A 27,470-nucleotide genomic window follows, 5' to 3' on the forward strand; every position below is an offset into this window, starting at 1 on the left:
CAGAGGTTTATAGCTCTTGGTATCATCCAACTGAAATTATTTGTCACATAAATGACAGGATAAAATGACACGAGCGAAGCGGCCAGCTGAAAGTTAAGAGCGCTCTCGACTTTTTTTAAAAAAATCCGATTTTTCAACGCGTTTTGGATTTTATGAACAGACCGGAAAGCAAGAAAAGGACAAGCTGACGCAGTGTGTAAAACCTGTCACACAAAAATTAAGTACCGGTATGTCAGGAACACGAACAACTCGGGTTATGGGAGCCTTTATAGTGAAGGATTCACAACCGTATTCCATCCACTTTCGGAAAATGCTGGAGCCATGGCACAAGATTCCGTGGCCTAGCCACTTGACAGGATTATTAATATCTTCACTTTATGAAGAAACCACAGCTTTGAAAATGGCTGACACTACAAACGGGCTAGGCCTAGACAAATTATTTCACTTATGATTTAATGTCACGGTCAAATTTTCACTTTATTTGAGATAAAAAGGAAGCTTACAGTATACCTGCCTTATTGTATTTATTGATGAAAAAAAAACAGCAATAAAGGACCAAGTATTTCTTCATTGACATGATAATCTTAATCGAATCGAGTTGTGAGACCAGTGAAGGTTCCTCCCTCTCATTTTGCTTAAGAGAGGGTCAACCCAAAAATTTTCTTCACTATAATAAGTTCCATGTGGCCCTACTAGTCTAGACACGGCATTCTGATTAATATTGTGTTCATGGAATAAAAATTAAACAGTAAAATCTACCCTGTTTTTGTACATCTCAGGGGGCGGTCATTTTGCCACTTGCAGTTGACCTAAAATGACATTCCGGTTTTTCAGGGTTCAGGTCACAATGAATCATGCCTCAGTTTCAGAAAACAGGTGAGCCGTGATTGGTCCAACTCCAAAAAATTGAGCTCAGAACATACGCAAATAAACATTTGTTCCCCCCCCCCCCATCACGTTTTTTAAAATTCTATTATGCTAGAAGGAATTCATAAAAACAAAAAGATCCTAATTCTGTCAGTAAAAAACTGTTCCACCTATTGCAACGCAGCATGAGAAGAAAGAAGGGTGTGGAATTTGTTTCAGCGACCACTTGTGCCGATTCTACACACACACACACACACACACACACATAAATCCGGCCCGTGTTTAGTTGCCACACAAAACGATACACGCACCGTCAGATTAGTGGTTTACGCTTTAATCTCCCGACTGGGTCTTTCTCTCCCTGTCAAAAATCCTCTGTCTGTGTGGAATGTGTGTGCCTGTGTCAGTGTGTGAAGAAGGTGAGTGAAATGTAGGTCAAGGCCGGAGCCAGCCTGATATGATTCATACAATAGTCGCACAGACAAAAGTCCAGCTCATACAACGAACTGAACCGGTACAGATGACGAAACTTTTTTGTGGCGCTCAAAATCTCAAAAAACTGTGATTATCTGGAATGTCAAGCGTTGTTTTTAACATTCAAGTCAAACCTCTTTCATAGTTGGTTGTGTTCTGGGAAAAGGAATAAGCCCAGTGCGGAAGCTGCATGCAAACACACCCCTGTAGTGTGAATGGCTTCTTCTTTCCCACCATGGCAGCTGATTACTTAAATCAACACTGAAGAATGCTCGCTACAATTAAGGTCAGCCACAAACCGTTTCTTTTCTAAAAGCTATTCATACCTCCAACAATGCTGTGGGATGGAGCTTCCCCAGCTGGTTGGGGAGGTGTTCCAGGGCGGAAAATGTGTGATGGCCGGTTCAGTTTGTGAAAATGACATTGTAAATTTAGATACTCAGCAAACATAAATAAAGCAGTGACTATGAGAAGGATCTATTGTAATTGTTCCAATAGTAACAGAACTATGTAAAAATAACACCGTGTGATTTGAGCTCCCTGGGAAAGAAAAGCAAAACACATAATTTGGTAATACGCGCTTGTTAGGGTAAACCTTTTTTTTTTTTTTTAAGTGACAGCATTGGCAATGAGGGCAATAGAAGGGCCGTTTCAAGGAGACAGGCTTTAAAAAAAAAAAAAAATCCTTGTATCCTGATATTTTAATGACGCTATAAATATCACCTCTCCTTTTCAGATGGAACGTTTTCAAAGTGCGAGACTTGAGCCGAAAATCATCGGTAGCAGTTGCACGGTCAACTTGCCGCGGGACCACACTCAAGTTGAAAGGCGACGCCTTTTACGGTGTATCCCGCCATTATCAGTTGGCCGACACATTTCACCAAAGGATTATGCCGATTACTTTGCTCTGGTTCATAGCTACTTATATCCAATCACAAGTGATATGTCTGTTTTCATTTAAGCGTATTCAAAGGGATGGAAACCATACCATGTGACAAAACAAAAAATCTGACAAGCAATATTTCATTTCATCAAAACTATGGCCAATGGACGTTGTTTTGTGCAGACGCTATATTTTCGGACTGAAGTGTGCAGTATAAAAATCCATCCACACCGTATCTCCATTTTACTTCTGCTTAACCTTTTCAGGGTCATGGGGAAGTTGGAGTTTGCCACAGCTGACTGTGCGAAAGGTAGAGATAAATTTAGGATCCCGTCAACCATTCACACTCGTATGCACACCTACAGTGACCGAGTGGAAGTCATTTCCAGCCTACCGGCATGAAAAGTCACCTGTGAGCACCACGCCACCACAACCAGTTCCAAACCATGTGACTGCATTTGGATACAATTGTGGATTACGCCGGTTTGAAATGTAAAACGTCGAAGCTACGCTCTCATGAGATCGTGATCTTTGCTGCGAGCTGAGAAGGAACCGTTCTGAAAATCCGTTCACACACGTGAGGCCATTGCTACATGTCTGCTTGAGTCCTCGCGCAAACGTTGCCCATCGCGCCGCTTGAAACAGTTAACATATACGCACAATATTCAATGTCGTGAACAGAGATTCGCTCACACAAATAAATGTTTAATGACAACCGATGGGGGGGGGGGGGTAAAAGAGGAGACAAGAGTGAAAAGAATTCAAACGAAAGGCAAAATAATTGAAAATGAAAACAGGGGGGAAAGATAAGAAGAGTCAACGATACCTTTTCAGATAGCCAGCCAGGCGGAATGGGGTGGAATGAAAAGAGATAAGCGCAGGACAGCCTGTGCATGTTTAGCTTTTCCCTCTGCAGCAAGGAGGAAATTGAGTGCCTGTCACATCGCGGCACTACTTCAACTTCAGATCGTTCCAAGTACCTTTGTAGCATTTGTCCATGATGTGGACGTTTCTTCGCTTGTCAGTCACAAAAATCCCCGATGATGAGCCCATGGAAAATACTGTCGTCATTTTCGAAATGGATCGAGCAAATTAGGACGCCATCAACTCACAAAGCATATTTGTGCGAGGAGGTTGGGAAAATGCCAAAAGGAGGCGAAAGCGAGCAAGAGCAACTTTTTGATTGTTCTTGGAGCAAATCCCAAAAGGAAGGGAGCGGGACGACTGGTCAGTCCAGAAAGACAAGAAACAACATCACCATTGTGATTCACATACAGGGTGGGGGAAGGAGGCGGATTGGAAGACAAAAACCACGCAACAGAAACAGGCACCTTCCCAAATCAAAATGGGGTGGCACTTCATTGAAGACAAAAAAAAAAGAGAAACAGGGCAATGCGAGTGTCACAAAACTGCGCCCAAAGAGCTTGTCGCTGTCGTTGCGCCGGGAGAACCTCAAACGTACAACTTGGTACGGGACAACGGCGTGTAGGAGGATTGAGAGCGGACCTGTAAAGAAAAAAAAGAGAGGGAGACACGTAGGTAGGAGTAATGTGAGCACGGTGCAAGAGAGATAAGGAGAGAGTGGTGGGAGCTGAGGAAGATGAGAGTGAGAGGAATGTCAGGGAAAAACATGGGGAGGAGGAGGAGGAGGAGAAAGAAGAGGGAAATGACACCGAGCTCAGACATACTCCGGCTAAAAGCCACTAACGATGGCTTTTGGGTTAACCACAAACTAAAGTTGCGCACAGGCAGTTCAATTTCTGATGACAGAAGGCATAACACAGAAACTTTGCTCCAGAGCCTCGTAACAATAATGCAGATTGAGGTGATAAAAAGAAATGTGATCTCCAAACGGAATATTGCTGTGCACAAAAGCAAGGGCCTAATTGGAACATGCAATCATTGGAAGTCCAAATACTCCTCTCCCAGAGGCTTTTAATTGGGCTCACATTTTATTTCGTGTTCGCGTGGGCTCGGAGAGACGGAAACACAGGACAAACCAAACGAACTTCGATATTGTACTGCTCCTGCCAATCAGAAACCAAAAAAAAAATCTTTCAAGTAGATGAAAAAAAAACCAAAACAAAACTGTGTTGGACTCTTGTTTCTGCATCATTATGCAAGCTTCAAACACAGTAATTAACATTTGGAAATTAAAATGACCCGTGAGGGAACTGACCAATTGTGGAATATGAAATTGACCAAATATAGACATATGGGGGGGCTTGGGGTGGAAGCACACACCGGTGACAATGTGCCAATGTCTTAATTGGCTATATTCTGCTCTCAAGTAAATCATTTTGCAAAGAAAAGAATGAGCTGTCCAGATATTAAATCAAACCCCAAACTCGAACGCCATTGATCCAAATGACCTCTTATTTCACAGCCACCGTCTTATAATGGGATTGAATGCTAAAACCGGTCTCCATAGCAGCCGTGCAATCCACTTTCCTCCGCAGGTCATCTGACCCTTCCCTTGATGTTTTGCAGAAAGGCTTCCGTGGTTTGATCTGCCTTGTTAAAACATCATGCGATTTGTCAAGGGGGAAAGGGTCCTTCCCCCCGGGCAACCGAACGGGACCACGGTAGCGAACACCATTCCCGACCACCAACATCGCTGTTCATCTCTTCCAGCTCAGATTTGAAGAGAGCCCATTTTGTGGAAGAACTGCATGAAACAGAAATTTGCACGAGCTTGCTAGATGCTTTGACTTTTCCCAATTAGGAAAAAAAAAAAAAAAAAATTAGAAAATAATACATTTTGGTTCCTGGTGTTGCCATGAGGCTCTCGGATGCAATTATTAAATCTTAATGAATAAGTGGGATGAAACAAAGCACCGGCAGACTCCAGACACATTTGTGCTCACCCAAAAGGCAACATTAGCATCTTAAATGCAAATCAACCTGCGTGTTGCCCGTGCGAGAACGTGATTCCATTTCGCTATCCTCACGATTGTAGAGTCGTGAATACAGAACAGGAGACTGTGCCAACAGATGTCAAATTGAAAGGTAAACTGTTGTCATTCCTGAATTACATCTTTACCTACGGACCGTGTATCGCTGTAGCGGATGGGCATTCTCGTAAATCGGAATCCATTCGGCGTCTTGAATTTCGTATATTTGAAGAGCCACGTATAAACTTCTTGACGTTTAAGAAGGGGTCAAAACTTGCCTTATTGGCGCACTTGAAAATCAAGCTCCTCTATAAGCAGATTTATTTTTTTTGGAGGGGGGGATAAGGAAATGAGAATCAGACTAAAAGAGATCAAGAGATTATGCAGCACAACCACAATTGCTAAGACCATCACCTCAAAAAAAGAAAAAAAAAAACCTTAAAACAATTGCCATGCATGCAGAATCCTGGAAAGTCTCCTCCAGCAATTGTGACTGCACGTGGCCGAAATCAAGCCTCATTGTGAAAGGAAATGGCGAATAGGGGTCACTGCGTTGCCCTATTGCAGCCAGCGTACACGTGTGTGCATGCGCTGCTCTGTTCTCCAGCTGGACGTGTTTCCCGACATAAGCTTCGTCAACAAACTCCCCCCGTGTGTGTCTCTCTCGCTCTCATTTGCTTAAAACATGGCGGTGATCAGGAGAGCCTTGTGGCTGCGGTCGCCAAAGGTGCCAAAGTCATGATTAGCAAATCAGTGGCCGCGGTGGTCAAATGGCACAGTGAGTTGGGTTTTGTTTGGCAGATCCGTGGCTGTGGTGATGGTCTTGGTAGCGATTCCAACGATGCATTGGAATTTTGAGGGTTCCCTCTGGGAAAAAAAAAAAAAAAAAATCTGCCAGCCTTATGCGCAGCCTTGGACAAAATCATCACTCACCAAAACCTCATCCCATGAAGTATGCGGTGGATGGAATCTGCTATATTATGTTTCCAGAGGTTGTTGAGGTACATAAGCAGCACATACACCCAAACATGCACGCATACTCACACACACATGCACAGATGCACACGCACACAAACCTAAAACTCCATCCCGAACCCGTGTACGGAAACTGTCAACAGCTGCTCCCAGTCCAGAATCTGGAGGAGAATAGATTTCACTCACATTTCAATGAGTTTAACCCTACAAACGCAAGAAGAGACGAAGCATGTCGGCATCGGTGCATCAGATGACAATACGATCTCCTTTTCTTTCTCCCACGTAACTCCAGCTTAAAGGGAGGAAAAGCCGGAACTGGCATGGACAAATCAAAGTTGAACCAGGCATTGTCTGTCAACATTGACACTGGGACAGAGCGTAAACATGCCTCATGCCTCAGACACGGGGCCGGGTCTTTCCCACAGTGGCGCCGAAGCAGGGCCGGCGGGCAGCAGCAGCTACTAATTAAGAGAGGTTGGCTGAGCAGCTATAGTTAGCGCCGGAGCTGCGGGGCTGAGGAGAATAGGGCAACATGTCTGACACCATGCCTGTTATGTGTGCATGGTACTGACAGCCCTGGGGCTACAGACCAGACCCCCCCCCCCCACCCCCCAACCTCCCAGTTCAAGTCTTGCTGACTCAGAGTCAACGCAGCCCGTCTGGCTGCAGCAGCAGGAAAGAGCAATTTGCTCTTCCTGCGTCGGTGTGACTTTCTTTTCTTCGCCCATATTTGACATCCTCACTGACCTCCTCTCTCCCAATGCGCATCGTCAATGTGATTGGAGAAGCTTTATTGGCAAAGCAATACAGGCACGGATTTTAGAATGGAGATCAAAACGGGAAATACGTTCACTAAATGTTGCCCAATAGATGAAGAGCTCCTCACCAAAATATACTCCAGAGCAAACTCTTTTTCTCTCTTTTTCAAAGAAGTCGAACGCTTGACAAGTATACAGTAGATATATGCCCGCTGTTGCAGCAGCGAATCAAGCTCGTCGGGCAACGTTGGGAATTAACTGCTTCACCGGACCAGTGCGCCCGCGCTGTGAAACATAAACACGAGATAAAGATAGAACTGAACAGCGTCCTAACATATCCTCAGACTTGGGCACAATACTTACCGACCCAGGACAAGTGGCGAGGAATTTAAAGCTTGGCTGGAAATGACACAATCACTGCAGTTAAAAACAAAGTCATGCATATCCAAGATGACAAGTCACACCCTCGGCATTTCTTTCGTCCAGCCAGACGTTTCTGTACTGTGCTGAAGTTTGAGGAAAGGGCTGCAAAACGTCATTGAAGTCACTAATAACTCAAAAAAAAAAAAAAGAAAGACATACGCACCAAACACATGGTTGGCTATAGCGGAGACAAATAGATTTTTTAATTATTTTTTTTTAAACAATCTAAGGGGTGAACACAACTCCAAAAGACGACGCAGACGAGCTAACATGAACAGCTTTTGTGTATGATTTCTTCGGGTTAACGTGGACCAGTCTAAGCGAGGAAACTAAGGAATGTCCAAACACAAAGTTTTTCTTTTACATCACAAGAACGTGATGTTTACGAGGCCCTATGTTGAAGGGAATTAAGTGACGTGACACTAATGGTTACTGTTCGTGAAAATTGGTGGCATTTAAACGGTAAATTATTGGATAGCCCTCTCTATATTATGGGCTACATGAGAGTTACCGTTTGATTGATGTAGAATTAAATACACTGTTATTGTAAGATTAGCAAATGATGCTCATCGTTTACAATGTCCCAGCAATAACTTTTTTTTTTCCCACGAAGGTTTCTGAACTGGTGAGAAAGACAACACGGCGGCGACGTTTTCTAAGCTCCGCTTCACAGCCAAATCCCTTTTTTCGAGAAGCTATTCTTTCTTTTATGCGGCCCTTTATATTATGTTGTGATTGTCAGACAACGTTGGCCGTAATCAACTGAAACCGAATATTTATTATTCAGTTTCTCTCACCCCAAGGGCAAGCCGCATTGAAATCACAGGTGGGTGACTGCATTGAAATATATTAAATGTGCCTTGTGACAGTTTAAGAGGCTTGGCCTGGGCCCGACGTATTTAGCGTGCCAGCTAATCCTATTGTTGTTGTCGCTGAAAACCAAAGCGGCACACTTGATGTTAAACCCTGCCTCTTGACTCTGTGTCTTATTATCGCCGCAGCTATGCTTCAAATTGAGGTTCATACGACGACGTCGAATGAACTTAACTTTGTATGTGTTTATTGGGGACACGTTTTAAAAAAAAGAACAGATTGCTGCCGCGCATCACCGTTTCTGAATATTTAAAAAAAAAAAAAAAAAAGTGGGGGCCAGTGGTGCGATTTGGATGACAGCCTTCACGCAGATTTATGCGTTAATACAATACAGAGTCTCTCCGCCATGCACCTTCCTGTCATTTTCAACGCCGCTGTCGACTGCGATGCCGGATGCATACAAAACACAATTGCTCCTTTGCATTTGCAGTCTAAATAGAGGGTGTCATTTTGTTTGTCTGTTCTTTTTCTGTGTCCCCAAATGTTTACCTCTGCATAACAATGGACGAGCCTGGGAGAGTCAGAACAATGAAAGTCTGATCCTCTGCGTGTGTGCTTCTTTTCTAGGCTACTATAATTTCCATTGCACTTTTTGAATCATTTCATTCTAAAAATTCCTTCTTTAAAAAAAAAAAAAGTAAATACTATGTCCTCTCCGAATGACTTGCATAATTTGCCTTGCTAACGGCCACAATTGGACTCACCTTCCAGTATCAAGTCGCAACTAATTTACGACAAATTACACCCTGGACTGATCACACACTGACAGTTGAGGAGCTCAGAGCAGATGTTCTGGCAACTGAGTGTACACCTTAAATCACAGGTCTCAAAGTCAAGGCCCGGGGGCCAGATGTGGCCCGCCACAACCTTTTAAGTGGGTCACGACAGGAAATCAAGCATGTCCATTTCTATGATGCTTCCTTAAGTCTGAACCAAAATGTCCAATTGTCATATGTCCTCCATCATAACAATGTTTGAACAAGCCATTCTTCTTGACTTCTGATTCCAAAACTAGCTATCCATCAATTTGTTGTTCGCTGTGTATGTAATATGTGGAGGTGGTTAAACATTCATACGGTTTCGCAAAATTCACGGTCATTACGGACCTCGAAGGGAAACCGTAACTATAATGGAAATAAATTTGACACCTCTGCCTTAAATGTACTACAGTGTAATTTGGATAACTGCTACAGGTCCTTTCAATTCCGTGCTTTTGCATTTTCCAGCTAATAATAGCAAGCGTAAACATTTATAAACGTTTTTGCCATCTGCTTGAGTAAAAAAAAAAAAAAAAAAAAATCTATCTTTCTGACTAGTATAAAACCAGTACTGCAAAGAGTGAAGCCATTGTCTTTTACGAGATAAAATGTCATATCAACGAATGTCAGAGAGCAGTCAGTAATGATGTGTAAAAGCCGTGCAGCTTTTCATTACAGAAGTTCAACAGCCAGACAGAGGGAGCAGATGAGTGCACCGTGCACCATCCTCGTGCTGGCCCCGTGCCAGTCGTGCTCCAAAAGAGGAACACAGAGAACTGGAGGGTGCTTTGAATGTGTCTGTGTGTAAGGGGGGGGGGCTGAGGGGTGGGGGGCATGCATTCCCCTGGCAGGATCCCTGGGACACAGCGGAGGGCAGGGCTCAGCCACTGAAGGAGAGCCTGCATGCCTGGCAGTCAATTAGCGGCTCGCATTTACACAACAAATGGAGCGCCCACGTTTTTTTTTCCCAGCTCTCACGCGGGTGTGCACACACCGCTCACGAGTGTATCCACTCAGCGCTCATCAGCACACGCCAACGCAAGGTCAGAGAAATTCGGGGTGGGTAGGTGGGACAGTCAGAGAGACAGAGCAAGAGGCCAGCTATTTCCTGGAGTGGTACTCCACTCATGCTAACTCAGTGGCCGTATCCGTCACACGAGCAACAAAAGCGCGAGGATAACGCGTTCACGACTGCTGCAGAATATTGCAGCTGTCCAAACGCACGTCATGTCAAATTCTTCTCTCCTGCAGTACAGCCATTGGGCTACTTTCATATCTTGATGAGACAATTCGTAGTCAATCGGGAAAAATATGCAACTCTCGCACTGTGTATGATAGAAAACACAAACACAGCTTACGGCTTTCGGTGTGAACGGGTGTCAGTTGTCGATTTTGCTCAAGATGAGAGTCGGCTACAGGTTAACGGCCAACTAATTGCATTGTGTTACATTACGTTGTAACCACCGCGTGTTTGAAGGCAGAGGTGATGTCAATGACAGCCCACGTGACGAATTATGAACTCGATATTGGGGGAGCTGAAAGGGACTTTAGACAGAACACAATCATAATCTCTGTACGTCCTTAACCACCCCTGCTCCTCCCAACCATCTGTCACTTCTCTACCATCTCACCATTACCATTCAGGTAAGAATCGTCTCGTCCGCAGAGAGCATACGTAGATAGCGGGTGTGTAGTCAAACGTGTTTACGTGTGGCGAAGAAAACCCGCCCATGTTAACAAGATGAGCTCTGTTGACAAGGTGACGCAAAACGGCACTGGGTGTCCACGTCTGATAAACAGCCATTTGGTTAGCTACTTTGGGTGTCAATCTGCTCTCGACCCCCTCTGCCCATCCATCTGTCTGTCTGTCGAAATATCGATCCATCGCAAAGCGCTATTGGTGAAACAAAACCGGTGCTAAGTGGATGAGAGGCGACCTGCGCCATAGAGCAATCAAAAACCCAAGCCACGTCATTCTCTCTTTCCCGACCGCTCCAGCTGTGCTCTGAATAGGCCCTTAAATCACTCAGCCGGGGCCCTTTGATTGGTTGACCTCTCTGCATGATTAAACAGACATTTTCATCACATGCTCCTACGGCAGAGTGACAGCATGAGGGGGACCGACAAGCCTCCCTGATAAGGGAAGCCAAGAAGTCCGGGAAAGCGCAAACTCCTCACACCGATGATGACGTTTGGTAAAGACGACGAGGCAGTCGCGTTATGTCGAAGACTTATTGCCGACGGTCAAACAAGAACAAATGTGAATATTCTGCGCCAGATTTTGAATTTCGGAAGTGTTCGTGGCTGCGGTTCGTACTGGAGAAAACTAACCAACTTGCTGCAGGTAGCAGACGTCACAGTGGGTGTCGTGTTCTTGTGGTCGTGTGTGTGTGTGTGTCAATCAATTCAATCTAGAGTCCAAAGAATAGAACATGTCATTCCTCCATTTTCCGTGAAACCGAATTTCCGGCCTTGATAAAATTGCGGGGCGGCAAATAAAACAAAATGAAGCAAAGCCAGCGCGGTGGGGCCGTGACAGCGTCTGTTCCAACTTTGACTCAGCTTCTGATTTCTTTGCCATCCCTCTTTTCCCACATTCTTATATTTTCCCCACTCCACCTTCCACACAAGTGTGTCTCGTCACAACATTAGCATTGGCTTGTTGCTCAAACTCTCCGAGTGGGCCGATGCTGCCAAATTCCCTCCCTCGCTCTTCTGTTGTCTGTTTTCCGCAGCTGTGCCTGGCCAAGGTGCCGTCTCCGTCGTCATTTTGTTCGCGTTTCCCGCATCCCCGCCCATCCGCAAATCTAAAAACGCCCAAGGCTTTTATGTTGTTGCACCTCCAGGCGGACTGGGAGATGGGCTACTTGTCAAAACGGGCCTGTACTGCAGCCAAGTTTTGACGGGAGTACCGATTGCCGAGGGCAGGATGAGGTGTGCCTCTTGAATATAAAAACGCAGCGTCTTTCGCTCACCGTTCCGGAAAACCGTAGCTTTGACACTTTCCATTTTTAGTTTTGGGAGGACAAACGACGGCACAAAAGCTTTGTGACTTGCGCCTTACTGGCAAACGGGTGCGTTCGAAACACAATACCGCCGCCTTGTCGTGCCAGCGAACATCCTTGCGCGTTTACAGTTGGGCAGCGAACATCTGTCAGTGGGAAGTCAAGACGGAGTCACGGTGCACTCACACTTACTGGCGCAGCCAAGTGAGGTCACAGTGGGCGAAGGAAAGGAGCCACGACGCATTCCTTAACATGGAATGGAAACCAGGGGAAAATATACATCTTGGTGATGCAAGGAGGGACTCCGGTCCCGAGGGAAAGCTGAGCGGAGAGAAAGGAGGAAACTCCTCCTCACCGATGATGACGTTTGGTAAAGACGACGAGGCAGTCGCGTTATGTCGAAGACTTATTGCCGACGGTCAAACAAGAACAAATGTGAATATTCTGCGCCAGATTTTGAATTTCGGAAGTGTTCGTGGCTGCGGTTCGTACTGGAGAAAACTAACCAACTTGCTGCAGGTAGCAGACGTCACAGTGGGTGTCGTGTTCTTGTGGTCGTGTGTGTGTGTGTGTCAATCAATTCAATCTAGAGTCCAAAGAATAGAACATGTCATTCCTCCATTTTCCGTGAAACCGAATTTCCGGCCTTGATAAAATTGCGGGGCGGCAAATAAAACAAAATGAAGCAAAGCCAGCGCGGTGGGGCCGTGACAGCGTCTGTTCCAACTTTGACTCAGCTTCTGATTTCTTTGCCATCCCTCTTTTCCCACATTCTTATATTTTCCCCACTCCACCTTCCACACAAGTGTGTCTCGTCACAACATTAGCATTGGCTTGTTGCTCAAACTCTCCGAGTGGGCCGATGCTGCCAAATTCCCTCCTTCGCTCTTCTGTTGTCTGTTTTCCGCAGCTGTGCCTGGCCAAGGTGCCGTCTCCGTCGTCATTTTGTTCGCGTTTCCCGCATCCCCGCCCATCCGCAAATCTAAAAACGCCCAAGGCTTTTATGTTGTTGCACCTCCAGGCGGACTGGGAGATGGGCTACTTGTCAAAACGGGCCTGTACTGCAGCCAAGTTTTGACGGGAGTACCGATTGCCGAGGGCAGGATGAGGTGTGCCTCTTGAATATAAAAACGCAGCGTCTTTCGCTCACCGTTCCGGAAAACCGTAGCTTTGACACTTTCCATTTTTAGTTTTGGGAGGACAAACGACGGCACAAAAGCTTTGTGACTTGCGCCTTACTGGCAAACGGGTGCGTTCGAAACACAATACCGCCGCCTTGTTGTGCCAGCGAACATCCTTGCGCGTTTACAGTTGGGCAGCGAACATCTGTCAGTGGGAAGTCAAGACGGAGTCACGGTGCACTCACACTTACTGGCGCAGCCAAGTGAGGTCACAGTGGGCGAAGGAAAGGAGCCACGACGCATTCCTTAACATGGAATGGAAACCAGGGGAAAATATACATCTTGGTGATGCAAGGAGGGACTCCGGTCCCGAGGGAAAGCTGAGCGGAGAGAAAGGAGGAAACTCCTCCTTGCCGCTACGCATCAGCACATCCCGCTATTCACGAGTTACACACCCCATTTCATTTGGAATGCGCCACCGCCGCGCTCGCTGGCTGCTTTGTCACGTGCTCAGTCACCTTGTCTACCACGGAAAGCTATAGCGTCAGAAAAAAAAAAAAAAAAGACTTGGTGGCACAAATGTTATTTATGAGCGTTGAGAAACATTGGAAGACCCGACGAACGACTGCTGAATGGCTTTAATGAGAACGTATGGAGGCGCGGGGCCTGGAGAACCTCCAATGACTCTTCGTATGGAAACCCGGGCCACAGCTGACATCATTATAGGACATTAATGTGTGCCTCGTTGTAACAGCAACCTAAATGCCCCACCCCCGCAATACCATTCGGTGACTCACCCATGGCCGCTCAGGACCCTGCCAATAAAAGCCCTTTGGTTGAATTCCACCTTTAAACAAGGGATCAGTCTAACCTTTGACCCCGCTCTGTCTCAGCTCTCCTCATAGATCGGGCATCTTTCTCCAACTGCTTTTTCCCCTCTAAATCTTCCCCCCCCCCCTCCCCCAGTGCTACCAGTCCACCATTGCCTGGCCTGGAGTACTTATTCCCAGAGCCTCCTGCTCTGCATGCCTCTCCTCAGCGGGGGGTCAGTGAAGGATGGCGGACTTAAAAGCCCCCCCGGGACTTGCGCTGTTGTAGAATGGCCGCAACCTAAGTCTGTCAAAAGAATTAGGCGTGAGCAGTCACCGGCGTTTGAAACAACATAACGCTGTGTGGTTTTCTTAACTAGCGTCGGTAGGAAGGAAAGGGAGGGGGAATGTGTTTTATGGTCCGAGAGCACATGTTTCCACTGAGGCAGGAGGAGAAAGGAAGGTTTCTGCTGCGTGGTGTTGGATGTTAGGGAAAGGTGCACTGACCTGCGAGGATCAAAACGGACTGTAACCTGTTCGTTAAGGAAGGTCGCCTATGCAAAGCGCACACACTCAAAATTGACACTGAGGAGGTGAGGCTAACGGCGGAAAAGTTTGCGGATGTGCGTATCTGGCTAACGTGCAACGCAGTTGCACATGGCTGCGACACAATGCAGCACCGACTTGGCAGGCTACGCATCGTTTCTCCCTCCTTAACCCTTTTGAGAGGAGCACAAAAGAAAAAGCTGACAAAGAGGCGGTAGAAATGAAAAGAAGGGCGCGATGTGGAGTCCGTGTTACTTGGGTAACATCCGTAGGGAAGTTTTCAACGACACGTGCGATTTTAAGGATTTGAGTTTGACCCTAACCACAAAATATTACAGGGGTCCCGAGAACACGGTGACTTGTTCGTGGCTCCAGTTCCCAGAAAGAAAAAGCTCTCCAGGAAATCCATGACAATCCAAACTCATTTGTCATCCAGGTACAGCGAAGTTCAAGCCGAGACCTGACACGGCCCCTCAGCCCGGTGTGGAAATGTGACTAATGAGGTTAAACATAGATCGCCAAGGGGTAGGGAAGTATTCCGAAAATGATTTACATGAGAACCAACACCACTCGAGTTCTATGGTTCTTTTTGACATGGCAATGTGAAGCACCTTTTTTTTTTCTTCAACGAAATAGATTCCATGATCCCATCTACTCAATCCAACCAGCACCTAAAAGGATGCATCAAAAGGGTATCCAGTCTGTTCAAAACCAAGACAGTATTTGTCGTAATAGAGAGGTCAGACATCCGCCAACATGCGGATTTATTGGCGAGCCCAAAGTCACGCTTTCTATATCGCCGAACCGCTCGTTTTAAAGGTCTGCCTCCTATAAGTCTTGTGTACAGTACGGGAGTAGGGTTGTACGCGCTACTCCTGCGTAGCTGAATAATTTAACGGTCCCCTTGGTAAACAACACGGAAACCGGCAGGTTGTGTGTGCAACAAGAAAAGGTGATGATATTAGAAAAAAAAATGGCGTGGGAAGCGACAGAGACAGGGCAAAGGCTAAAAAAAATTTTTAAAGTGAGCAATTATATGAGTCGCTCCTTGTGATTAACATGAACCGCGAGGATAAATAGCTGCGCGCCTGATTCCCTTTTCATCTCCTCCACTGTGATCGTTCTCTTACGTTCGGCGCGAGTCCCCGTGTACGTTCAGATAGCATCCCGTATATGGATGATACTGACAGGTGGGTCCAGACATCCACCCTGAAGAAAAGATTTTCTGCAGGCCGGCAGATTTGGGGGTGTTTGGCAAGGGCAACCCGCCAACACTTGACCGTGGCGACGACTAATGAAGCCTTCAGCATCTTTTAACCCTTGCTGCTGCGGATGATACTGACAGGTGGGTCCAGATATCCACCCGGAAGAAAAGGTTTTCTGCAGGTTGGCAGATTTGGGGGTGTTTGGCAAGGGCAACCCACCAACACTTGACCGTAGCGACGACTAATGAAGCCTTCAGCATCTTTTAACCCAGGGGTGTCAAACTCATTTTTGGCGCGGGCCACATTTTAGTTACCGTTTCACTTGGAGGGACTTTATGACTGAAACCATATAAAGAAGTCAAGAGTAACTGTTGATTTAACTATTGTTTTAAGTTATTATCATGAGGGGTTTGGACATTTTAGAAAGGATCATGGAAGTTGACATGTTGGCGGCTGCTTTGGCGGGCCACATAAAATGGTGTGGCGGGCCAGATCTGGCCCCCGGGCCTTGAGTTTAAGAATAACTGTTGATTTAACTTTTGTTTAAGCTACTATCATGAGGGGTTTGGACATTTTAGAAAGGATCATGGAAGTTGACATGTTGGCGGCTGCTTTGGCGGGCCACATAAAATGGTGTGGCGGGCCAGATCTGGCCCCCGGGCCTTGAGTTTGACACCTGTGTTTTAACCCTTTCAGAGACAGCGGTTACTATAGTAAGCAGCTTATCAGGTTCCAGGTTATCATTATTTGTGCATGAAAGGGTTAACATCAAAACAAAACAAAAAAAATGTGATGTGACACTTGAACGTGGAAGTTAAAAATCACCATTGTGAGGCGTTCGCCTACAAAGGATGCGTAAAAATGACGTGAAATAATGTGCTTCGAAAGTGGGGCTATATTCTAAAACAAGAGTGCCCAAGTCACTGTCCTGTTTTCAACGTCTCCCTCCTCCCCCCGCACCTAATTCAAATGATGACAAGATGTGAACATAACCAAGACAACACAAATGACAACGCGTGGCCACAGGAAAGACTTGTGACTTCATGACCAACGGGGAAAGTCCCAGGCCGGGGTCTTCTGCAGTGGAGAAAACGCAATCAGGATCGACGTTTTGATGCGACTGCAAGCAAGGGGGACCCAAAGCGGCCAGCCTGACTCAAGAGTTTGGGAAGATGGACGGAATGCTGACGAGAGCGTTAGCATGCAAGTGAGGGAGCCTGGCGCACTGAGGCCGCGTCCGCGAGCTGCAGGAGGCGGTGGGATTTCTACTTGGGGGCGAGCGGGTCAGAAGAGGAAACAGAGTCAGGAGTGACTCATTGCAACTTCAGGCACAATCGTCACTTGGACTATGACTACATTCCAATGTTGATCAGAAACAAACACACCCTCGAAGAGTGTGACTTTGTTTTGAATTATAAAACACGACGATTTTTTTTTTTTTTTTAAATCAGTGACCATTCTGGTAATTTACATGGACGCAATTGACTGCTAATGGTGGCTTCAACTGCAAGCCATCATTGTGTCTTTATCTTCAAAATGCCCAGGGTGGACCACACAGATTCAACTGCATTCGAAACCGTCTATCAAACTCAATAGATGTTTTGTCTTTATCGTGCTTAACAGTACAAACCACTTAAATCCCACCAAACAACCAGTTCAACGTGGAAATTCTGTTTCCCAACAGGCCTACGCAGACTCGAGTGGAGGTGGATACGATTTTCAATTTGCGGCCAGATTAGCAAGCAACCTTTTTGATACCGTCAGCAGAGCAGAAAGAGAGAGAGAGAGCGAGAGATGTTTCTGTTCCAAATCATCTTGAGTTGAGGGACCTTTCTACTATCTGCTTCAAACAGCGTCCCCCTTAGCCGAGCAGCTGTCACTTTCAGCAGGCACTGTGGAGGACGGAAGCGGGGAAGGGGTCCTTTGAAGGAATGGTTAAAAGCGGGGGATAAAAATAAACTGGGAGAGGAGAGAAAATTAATTATACATAGCAGACAGTTCACTTGGCTGAGCAAGACTGAGTCTGAGACAGGAAAAAAAAATAAATAGGGCTGCCCTCCTCTGGTGCTGCTGTTTGAGCGGTGTCCTTATACTGCTCATATTTTTGGAGAGAAGGTACTGAACAAAGGATCTTTTTTTTTGGGGGGGGGGGGTGTCACAGGATCAAATCAGACAAACTCTGTTTTCATTTCAAATTCTCCACATCGGAACTCCTATTGCGCATGCGCTTCATTTCCAGCATTTTCTTCGGAATAAAAGGAGCCACCGGGTTTGAGCCTTGAAAAACGCGTCGGCATCTGCGCTCGCCTTTAAATTTGCTTCTGACTGGCACTGATGAGGGTTGACGCTGCGGGCCCACCTGCACACTTACCCTGAGAAATGATTTGTCGTGCGCCAGTATTTCGCACTTGAGCGCCACCCACTGACTCTCAAATCTCAATCCCAGGTCTTCATTTGGTCCAAATGGAGGTCATTCCTATTTGAACAGTCAGTCGAGACAGGCCCGCCAGGTATTGGCGAGTGAGTTTATTTCATATTAGGAGCTTGTCAACTGGAGAGGTGTTAGCACCAAGCGAGCAGTACGTGTGTGAGTGTGTGTATGTGTGTGTGTGTGTGTGTGTGTGTGTGTGTGTGTGTGTGTGTGTGTGTGTGTGTGTGTATATAACAGGGCCTTGAGCTCTGCTGCGAGTCTCTCTTTGGTGTGTTTTAATATTGCCGCTGCTGCTGCTGCATGGTTCCTTGCCTCGGGGTACCACACAACAACCCCACAGAGACTCAGGAAAAACACTCCAACAGAGGGGAAAAGAAAAACAGCGGTGGTACACAAGGTAGGCACAACATTGGGACCTTAACGCTAAGGGAATCAGCAATTCGCAGCAAGACACGAAGTAAGGCCCAGGGTTTTGACAACTACTTTTCAAGGGTGGTCAAATGTCGGCCCGCAGTTTTGCTGCAAATTTAAATCGGAATCGCGGCTGACTTAGCGATGTAACGTCGCCATGCTAACAGCTAATCAAAGATGCCATGTCATCACCCAAAAAAAAAAAAAAATTACGTTTTCTGCCAGTCACCACCAAGTTGTATACAATAAGGCGCACCTTCAATGATTGGCCTGTTTTAAAACCGTATATTGGGCGCACTGCTTTATGAGGCGAATAGAATCGAAGCTAAGTGGAGCTACGCTAAAGGGAATACAATACAATACAGCTTTATTTGTATCGAGGCTTCACAACCACTGCAGCTGTAACAAAGAGCTTCGCTGAACATTAAAAATATTACGTCCAAGAAATCAGAATATTGATTCATATGTAGCTCCCTCAGGATGTAGCATGAAGCGCAACACGAAGTCCATAAAAACAAAGGGTTTATTCCTTGGCGACCCGTGAGAACTTGTCACAAACACGGACATGAAATATCGAACTACAAACGGCATTACGAAACAATAAATGAAAGACAAACGTTATGAAGACAACATATTCAACAAAAAGGCCCACAAAACTCATGGGCTTACATCCACAAGGGGCTAAATATCCTGAGAAGTCTTGCTTGTCTCCTTCTTCCTTCGTTTAGTCAGTAGTTAACTATGCTTTTGGTATTATCTTCGTTTCGTAATGGCTGCGCAGGGCTTTCTGAGTGCGTGTTGGCGAATGCACATGCCAATTAGTGTCGGGCACTTTAATCGTTTTCCGTGTTGAGCACTTAAATCGTTTACTTGGACACTTCTGCCGCGGCCAATATTTTGGCTTGATTGGCTTTCCCTCTCCAAGTCCGGCAGGAAAACAGTGACGGCCACACGGTTGACTTTTGAGACTGTGAAGTGAACTAGTCAAGAGGGGAGGCAGCACGGCAGTCTCCCATATGTGAGGAGGGAACCCGCACGTAACTTGACAGAGTGAGAACAGCAGAAGCGAAAAGAACGAGGGAGTGTGCAAAAGGAAGGGAAAAAAAGGCAGCGCACGGCAGCGTGAAAGCAGGGAGGTAGACGCTCCTGACAGAACGCAGGGGCAGAAAATCATGAGCGCGAGCGGAAGAAGACGTGAAGAAATCCTGAGTGGCAGCATGAGGTCGGAAGAACTGCACAGGAAAGGAGACCGAGAGGAGGATGAGATTGTCACTCAGGTTCAGATTGTCATTCGGTTACGCGCACTGGAAAAGGAGGTGGCTTTTACAGCCTCGCAACACCTACACAAAACCGGTAAGTGTGATCACAGTGCATTTATTTGGCCCCATGTGAAAGCAATGAATCACAGTAGAGCATAACCCCAAACAATATTTCTTGTTCTCGCCGTTGATGGCTCATTCATCACTTAAGCACGGTTTCTCTGCTTTGTCATCCACCCACAATCTAATTAGACCTTAAATATTCTACTCATTGTATACTCCAGAGGAATGCATGGCGAGGGGAGAGGAACGGGGAGGGGGGACAACCACACAAAGGCAGAACCGGAGGGGTGCAAAGTGCACATGTCAGCAAGAATTCCAAAGTTTGGACATCACAGATTGAGCCCTCACGCCAGCAGACGGGGCCGGATGGATGGCGCAGGCCTTGAAAATTCATGACACTGCCGCTCTATTGTGGGAAGATATGTATCATAATTAGGCAAGATGACGGCAAACTGCTCGTCATTTTCTGGCTGGGTTGCAGGAATCATGTAAATGTCATGCAAGGTTGCAGATTTGGCTTTTGATTGCAGATAACGAGATTGCACAATCAACGGAGGCAACCCAGAGTGGGGAATTTTGCAATTTGCAAGCCGATGGATGCGATCGTAAAAAAACAAGAGAATTAAATACCAGGACTGTTAGATGATTAATTCAAAAAATACAACATTTTTTAAAAAGTGGAATTCTCCCAGAGAGGAAAATGCATTCGTGATGATTTATTTCATTGTTTGACCTCTGAAACTTCTGTTGACAGTTTCCTCATGTACTAACTACCATTATAAATTAACCCCGATTGAAAAGTTAACATGTACCGGCGAGACGAGTGGATGCCAACACTTAAATACACACTCTCATGTTTGTATTGCCACCTGTTCGATTGTGAGTGCTTGGTGGCATCGGGCCAACAATGTGCTGCTGCATGACTGAACATGGGCAGAAGTGGGCTATTTCTCTTATAGCTCACTCATAGTGTGGTGCATAAATCCTCACAAAGGTTTCTTAAACAGGATTAAGCACTTCAAATGTTAAATTAGCCACAATGAGTTACACTGCAAGACGCCTTGATTCGGAAAAAAAAAAGGAAAAAAGAAGACTGCAGTGATTTCCAGCTCCTATTAAACTGCAAAAGAATAACGAATTGTCCCGCATTGAATTTTGTTTTATTTTCATCAGGCTCCAAATAATTCCCAAATGACCATTAAACTGCAAAAGAATAAAGAATTGTCCCGCATAGAATTTTTTTATTTTATTTTCATCAGGCTCCAAATAATTCCCAAATGCGTCAACATCTGATTTGACTTTTTATTCGAATAAAAGAAGAGTGAGGGGAACCCTACCGAGCAAGGAGTCTCTTTCCGATGAGCTGCCAAGCATTGCGCACTCCACACACACCCAGACTCTGCTCGCTGCCTGCTCAATTACTGTCGAATAACAAAAGCTTACAAATTGCATTAACGCCCCCCTTTTTAACGCCGCACCAATACGATTGTAATCATTTCAAAGCTAATAAGGGAATTGATTTTGGGTGGAGGTGGGGATGTTGAAGGGGAACAACACCAGCACGTCCCTCGGGAGAAATCCAGCAGCGGGTTTCATCCCGTAGGACCATTCGGAAGAGCCTTGTGGTGCAACCGGGAAGAAATAAAGTAGTGGTTCCGCACACAGGTGACACGGGTGTCAAACCTGTAACTATGCTTGGATGTGGAAGTGCTGGTTGTGGAATTTCAAGAGCCAACAGGGGCGGCTAGCTGCGCCGTGTCAACAAACATCACTCCGGGAGCCTCCTCGTTTGCGATATAGCAACATTTTGACATGGCACAAAAGTCAATCATGTACTCTACCTGTAACGCTGCGTCGCAACCCGAACAGAAGCTTTAGGGAGATTATAAAGTCAACATTTTCAAACGAAGTTTGCAAAGCTTTCGGTGTCGTTCTTCCGTCTCCCTCCCTAAGTCATGCCGAGAAAGACTTTGCCTGTTGGACCTCGTGTCTATTTTCACGCCTGGCTCTGTGTGGCGCGCCCAGCATTGCAAACAGGGGGCGAGGGGGGTGGAAGCAAGGAGCAGCCTGCTGCTGCTGCTCGTTTGGGGGGGGGGGGATACAATCAAATCACCCTACGGACCAGAGCTGTACAAGAGCCGTACGGTATAAACTCAGTCCGCCAGCCGGCTTCGGTGACCAAAACATGCAGTACTCGCTCCCCAGAGGAGTCCCACCCGTGAGTTTGCACGTTACTTACCGGTCAAGTGATCCGCAGCGAAGAAATGCTCGCCATGGTTTATTAAATTCCAAAACTTGGGGACATTTCCACTCTCGTCACGGAGAGATTGGTGTTCTCTCTTCGGTGGCTCCCTGCGTGTGACTCGAGAGAAGAGGAATGCAGCTCCGGCTCCACGCTGAGGGTGGAGGAAAAGGGGAGGGGCAGGCGCTCCGCTCATGCAGTACTTCATTCTGTCCACAGAGGGCGCCCCACGGTTGACTCTCGTGGTTCATTTCAAACGGCAAGTCCATGTACGGACTCCCCCTTTTACCCCACGTCGCCTTGGAGCGGATTGCATTCTGTCATACGTACTTCGTTAGTCATTTAAGTTATTTTTTTCAATCAGTTTAATTTCTAGTTGATCTGAATTTTCCTGAATAATGTTGTCATTTGTATTGTAAATAATTCATTCAATGAGACACCAGAATGATTAGCTGCATACATTTAACCATTAAGAATTCCAGAAAGGAGCACTTGTCAATACAAATTCCACAAAGACCATCTAACAAGAGAGTGGAAAAGGCAAAATTCAAACGTTGAGAAGAGCGTCTATAAGTGGCATGGAAAAGGGATGCATGTTTCAAAGCTATATTTTCTGAATGTCTTGTTTTATATGCATTTACTGATGTACTGGAATTGATATTCCAAACCAATACAACATTGTCCCAGAATATATAATTTCACTTTGAAAATAAAACAAACCAGACCTATCCATCCAATTTGTAAACATCTTACACTTACTTGGGTCTCAGGTAAGGTGGAGCCTATCCAAGTTTCCACCCAATCACAATAACTTGTGTCCAAATTTGTATCCTGTGTTCTCCAAAGGCCAAATTTGATGGCTATAAGACGTCACTTCCGCCGCAGTGTTCAAATTCATGTAGCTTTAGAATCTCGCCTTCAAATGGGTGCAATCAGATGCTCACCTGCGGCTGCCATGTTGGTGACCCCTGACCTATAGGGTATCGGCCCGGGCACACTTAGAAGCCTATCTGATCAGCCCCTGATGAAATAAGGAGGCCCTGGTTTTTGCCTGTCGTATGACATCAGAAGACACGTTCACATCGCCTCATCTCAATTGAGTGGAAACTCAACAGATTCCCAAGACAAGTCTTAGCATAGGCAACTTTTCTCCCCTTTTACCTTGTTAGAGCGTGCAACCTCAAGTCAGCGGAAGTGACTTGGATATGTCAGGATCAATTGAGGCTAATATTAGGAACACGGACAAAGTGTTTTTTAAGCACTTTTCAATGACGTTGCGGCAGTGCGAAGGCTTTAGAGGTAACTGAGTTATTCAAGCAGGCAGCTCAGTTACTGATTGCACTCGGGAGAGCAGAGAGCACGCTCCGGTTCTGACCACACCACCTGATCCAGTGTGCTGTGTATGCACCACAGGAGGGATGTGTGTCTTAATGCTTAGGAGAGACAGAAATGCTCGTGTGTGTGTGTGTGTGTGTGTGTGTGTGTGTGTGTGTGTGTGTGTGTGTGTGTGTGTGTGTGTGTGTGTATTGTGCAACTACGAGGGCAACTGAATTTCAGTACTTTCTAAAAATGTTTCCCCTGCGTTTTTTTTTTTTTCACAAGACCCAGCTTTCAATTGGTTTCAAAGGCCTACTACAGCATTAGAAATGGTTGTTTTGGTCTTACTAATATGAAGATATTAGGCTCACTTGCCACATGAAAGGCCCCAGGACAAGGCTGCTCGTGATCTCACGTTGAAACATGAATGCATTGATTAGTTTTGCGTTCACGTTGGTCCACTTACGCTTCACACGCACGGAAAGTTCTCATGGGAATGGGTTTTTATGGATAAAACGTATTCCGGAGTAGGAAACCTGTGTCCAAAAGTTGCTTGTTTTTTTTTTTTTTTGGGTGAGTGTGTGTTACGTATAACGCAGCGCAGCTTTTTAAGATGGCCAAATATAAATGGCACAGCACCTTAAAGAGGCTTATATAAAGCACCTTCATCTCTGCATACTTAACCACATCCAAAGTTGTTTTGCATATACAGTAGTGCTCACTACTTTTTTAATGAGCCAGATTAGTCTTTGCTGTCATGAGTTGACTAGACGGTGCACAGGCTGAGCAGCTTGGGCTGAAAGCACAGAGAATATTAAATCAACGTGCACATGCCAGTTTGCTGCTCGCCTGCCGTATTGCTCTCTATTTTTTATTCATGCACAATTAATGGGCTTCTGTTTGGCAAGAAGAACAAATATTTCTGGACAACACACTAACTGACTTATGTATTTGTCCTTGAACACACACAAATTCTTTTAAACTAGGCTGAGGAAGAAAGATCTATATAATGATTTGACATAGTATGTATTAATCGTGTATCCAAATGTATACGGTATAATTTTTTTCCACGCAGTATGTTTTCATGATATGCCCAAAGCACAAATTACAGTGGAACCTCCATCCATCCATTCATCCATCCATTTTCTGATCCGCGACAAGGGTCGCCGGAGCCTATCCCAGCTGTCTTCGGGCAGTATGCGGGGGACACCCTGAACCGGTTGCCAGCCAATCGCAGAGCACACAGAAACGAAAAACCATCCGCGCTCACACTCAAACCTATGGACAATTTGGAGTGTTCAATCAGCTTGCCATGCATGTTCTTTGGAATGCAGGAGGAAACCGGAGTACCCGGAGAAAACCCACTCAGGCCCGGGGAGAACATGCAAACTCCATATAGGGATACACGGTATCATTTTTTTCACGCAGGATGTCTTCATGATATGCCCAAAGCATAAATTACAGTGGAACCTCTGAGGTTAAACTCTATCTGTGAGCAGTGGTGTGCAAAGATAGTTGCCGACAGGGCAGAAGCCAGGCACATCCCCCGAAGGCGGGGGGGGCCTCTACAGCACCCGACTCGACAATGAAACAATTTCACTGACATGTCTTTTGTCAGGCTATACATCAAACACAATCATCCAAACGCAACCACCCCCAGCATCATGAATGAAGGGGCATCAAAGTATTGTAAGGGGCATCAGTCTCGGACAGAAGGCCCATGAGATGGCGGGGGGAATATCGACAATGTCCAAAAAAAAATCCTTGCGCCTAATAAAAATAAGAAGATTGGAAACAGCAGGCGGAGAGCAGATTTGCTGGTCTCGTAACCTGAGGTGGCCCGGTGCAAACTAACCAGTTGAGGAGCCATTAATTGGCTAACAACAAGATGGGAGCATGGTGACCGGATCTCATCTCGCTAAAGCTGTCTGATCTCTCCAATCCCATTTGGGCCAGCTCACATTATGGACCTCACAGCATGCGTGCGAGCTGCTGCCACTTCGGGTCAGAGACGCTTCTTTCACTTTGATATACAGGACACTCGAAGAGAGCGTTTCCTCTCCACTTCTCATTGGCCAGCATGCGTAATAAAACGGAAACAGCGATCATTCTGTTCTCTCTATTCATATCTCGATGAATAATGTCATCTCCCTTTAGGCGACTCATTGTTTATTATCTATCCTGTACCGCACAGTATAAGGAACGACAAACCAGCACACCCAAACGTGATACGTCAAGGCTCAAAATAGGCCGTTTCCGATCGCAAATTTGCGAATCAAATTGACACATTGATTAGAAACATTGACAACGACAGAATTTTCCCACTAACGGAATCATCGAGACGGTCCCGGAGAGCTTCAGCGGGCTGGAGGCACTCGCATCACGTCACGCCAGTAGTCGGAGGTCGGGGAAAGCTCGTGGCTATTTACGCCACGGCCCGCTAGCTAGCAAAGCACTTCGGCTGTACTAAAATAAATAAATACTTCCTCCATTTGTTTTTAATTGCACCTCAGAGTAGCCAATATGCTTCATCTCATATCAAAGAACAGACTGTTCACAGAATGACTTTTTCCAAAAACATCAAAGGAGAGATCATGGACCAAAAAAAAAAAAACAGTCTCACAGTCATGCGGTAAGACCGTGTCTAAGTTATACAGAGCATACAAGTATAAACTGCTGCAGCTCAAAAAGCGGAAAGGCACATTTGATGTGCGCCATGTAATGCAATATGATATGTTGTTCTTTAGTTACATCACCTTATTTGTGCTTCTGCCTACACCTACACACGGTGATGCAATTCATTTTCTCCGGATCATATTATGACATATTATCTTGTCAAAGTTCTATTTTGCCTTTGGAGTATAATCTGCAATAACACTAATTTGTTGCGTAATTAATTCATGTCTGATAAATAAATGATCATTATTAAAACAATACAATCACAGATATGTACCAAAGTACTGAATCATAACTCATTTGGATTTGATGAATTATCTGTTGGCAAAGTATGACCAATGAGTAATATTGCTTGAATTATTCAGTAAGAGGAACTCATAGGGGAAATCTAAAAATACTCGAGAGATGTGCTCTTCCAAGGGCTACAACTTTAAAGACGTGCTCGCCGGCTATGACTTCAAGTGCATTGACCACACTCATCAATTAAGTGCAAGTTTCGACCGGGAATATATGTTCACTGTTTTGGCAGCCACCCCATGTGAATCGCCTATTGGGTGTCGAATCACCTGTCCAACATCATAAAGGCAGTAAAATTGCTTTTAGATCATTTCCTCATATATGATAGCAGGGAACCATTTTATTTCTTTTTGCAAATGGGAAAATGAGTGCGAATTTTGTACGATGGCGACTTAAAGGGTGAGCCTGGAGGCTGCTTCCTCCAATTAGGTGGCAGAAGCACTGAACAAGATGGATGAAAATATCAGACATTTGCGATGTCATGTTGGCTGTGATGGACATCATTAAGAATTAATGAGCGTAATATGCTGGGGGTGGGGTGGCGGGGATAGCGGGAATTCAAGAACAGCTCAGATGTTTTCCCTCAAACGATGCAGCGTGTAAACTGGAAGATGTCCATCTCTAAATTGCAGCAGATATTCTGTATATGTTCGAAAATTGTTATTATGATGGCTTTGTTATGACAAAACAGGCAGCGTACAACACCTGCGGTCATGGAATATAAGGTGCCGCACTTGAAGTGTAGGAGCCATTTGGTGATTAGGGCGGCCATTACGTAGTTGACTTCATTATGCTAAGCTAGTTAGCCGCAAAGCCAGTCCTCGTCTGTTCAAGCCCACTTGAAATTCGGTGAGGAGAAATATTTGAAGTACCCAATCATGATTCCAATCTCGGCACGTAATCAGCTACAAATAACCTCTTTGTAGTCTCACGGTCGCTATCAAACACTTTGTGTTGCCTTTGTTTGCTGGTTTCTGATTCCCTGTGCCATGAGGTGTGTCAGGTTTAGAGGCCGGCGCACACTCAGTCTTTGAGGAAACATAAGTCATTTCATTATGATGAAATGAGGAGGACTGGGGGGTGGGGGCGGGGGGGATTTATGCTGTGGCTTTTCCTGTCCGGATTGTTTCTCACGCCACAGCCATGGGATTTGGACAACAATGAAAATACAGAAACAAAGAAG

At 45.6% G+C, this 27,470-nt stretch overlaps 1 protein-coding gene across 6 annotated transcripts in view; it reads right to left on the minus strand.

Moving 5' to 3' along the window:
• The window catches only part of plxna1b (plexin A1b), a 168,249-nt gene extending 146,118 nt beyond the window's left edge, over window positions 1-22,131 (minus strand). For 3 of the 6 annotated variants that reach the window (XM_019880792.1, XM_019880790.1, XM_019880791.1), the window contains exon 1: window positions 21,995-22,130. The gene's annotated coding sequence lies outside the window, so the exon portion shown is untranslated. Of the gene's footprint in view, window positions 1-3,050; window positions 3,135-3,204; window positions 3,432-21,994 lie in introns of those variants that run through there. The other 3 variants (XM_019880787.1, XM_019880786.1, XM_019880788.1) reach the window with 3 other exon arrangements.
• Window positions 22,132-27,470: the final 5,339 nt, after the last annotated feature.

This window comes from Hippocampus comes, unplaced genomic scaffold (assembly GCF_001891065.2).
Source record: "Hippocampus comes isolate QL1 unplaced genomic scaffold, H_comes_QL1_v1.1 scaffold68, whole genome shotgun sequence".
In the NCBI taxonomy this organism is placed as follows: domain Eukaryota; kingdom Metazoa; phylum Chordata; class Actinopteri; order Syngnathiformes; family Syngnathidae; genus Hippocampus; species Hippocampus comes.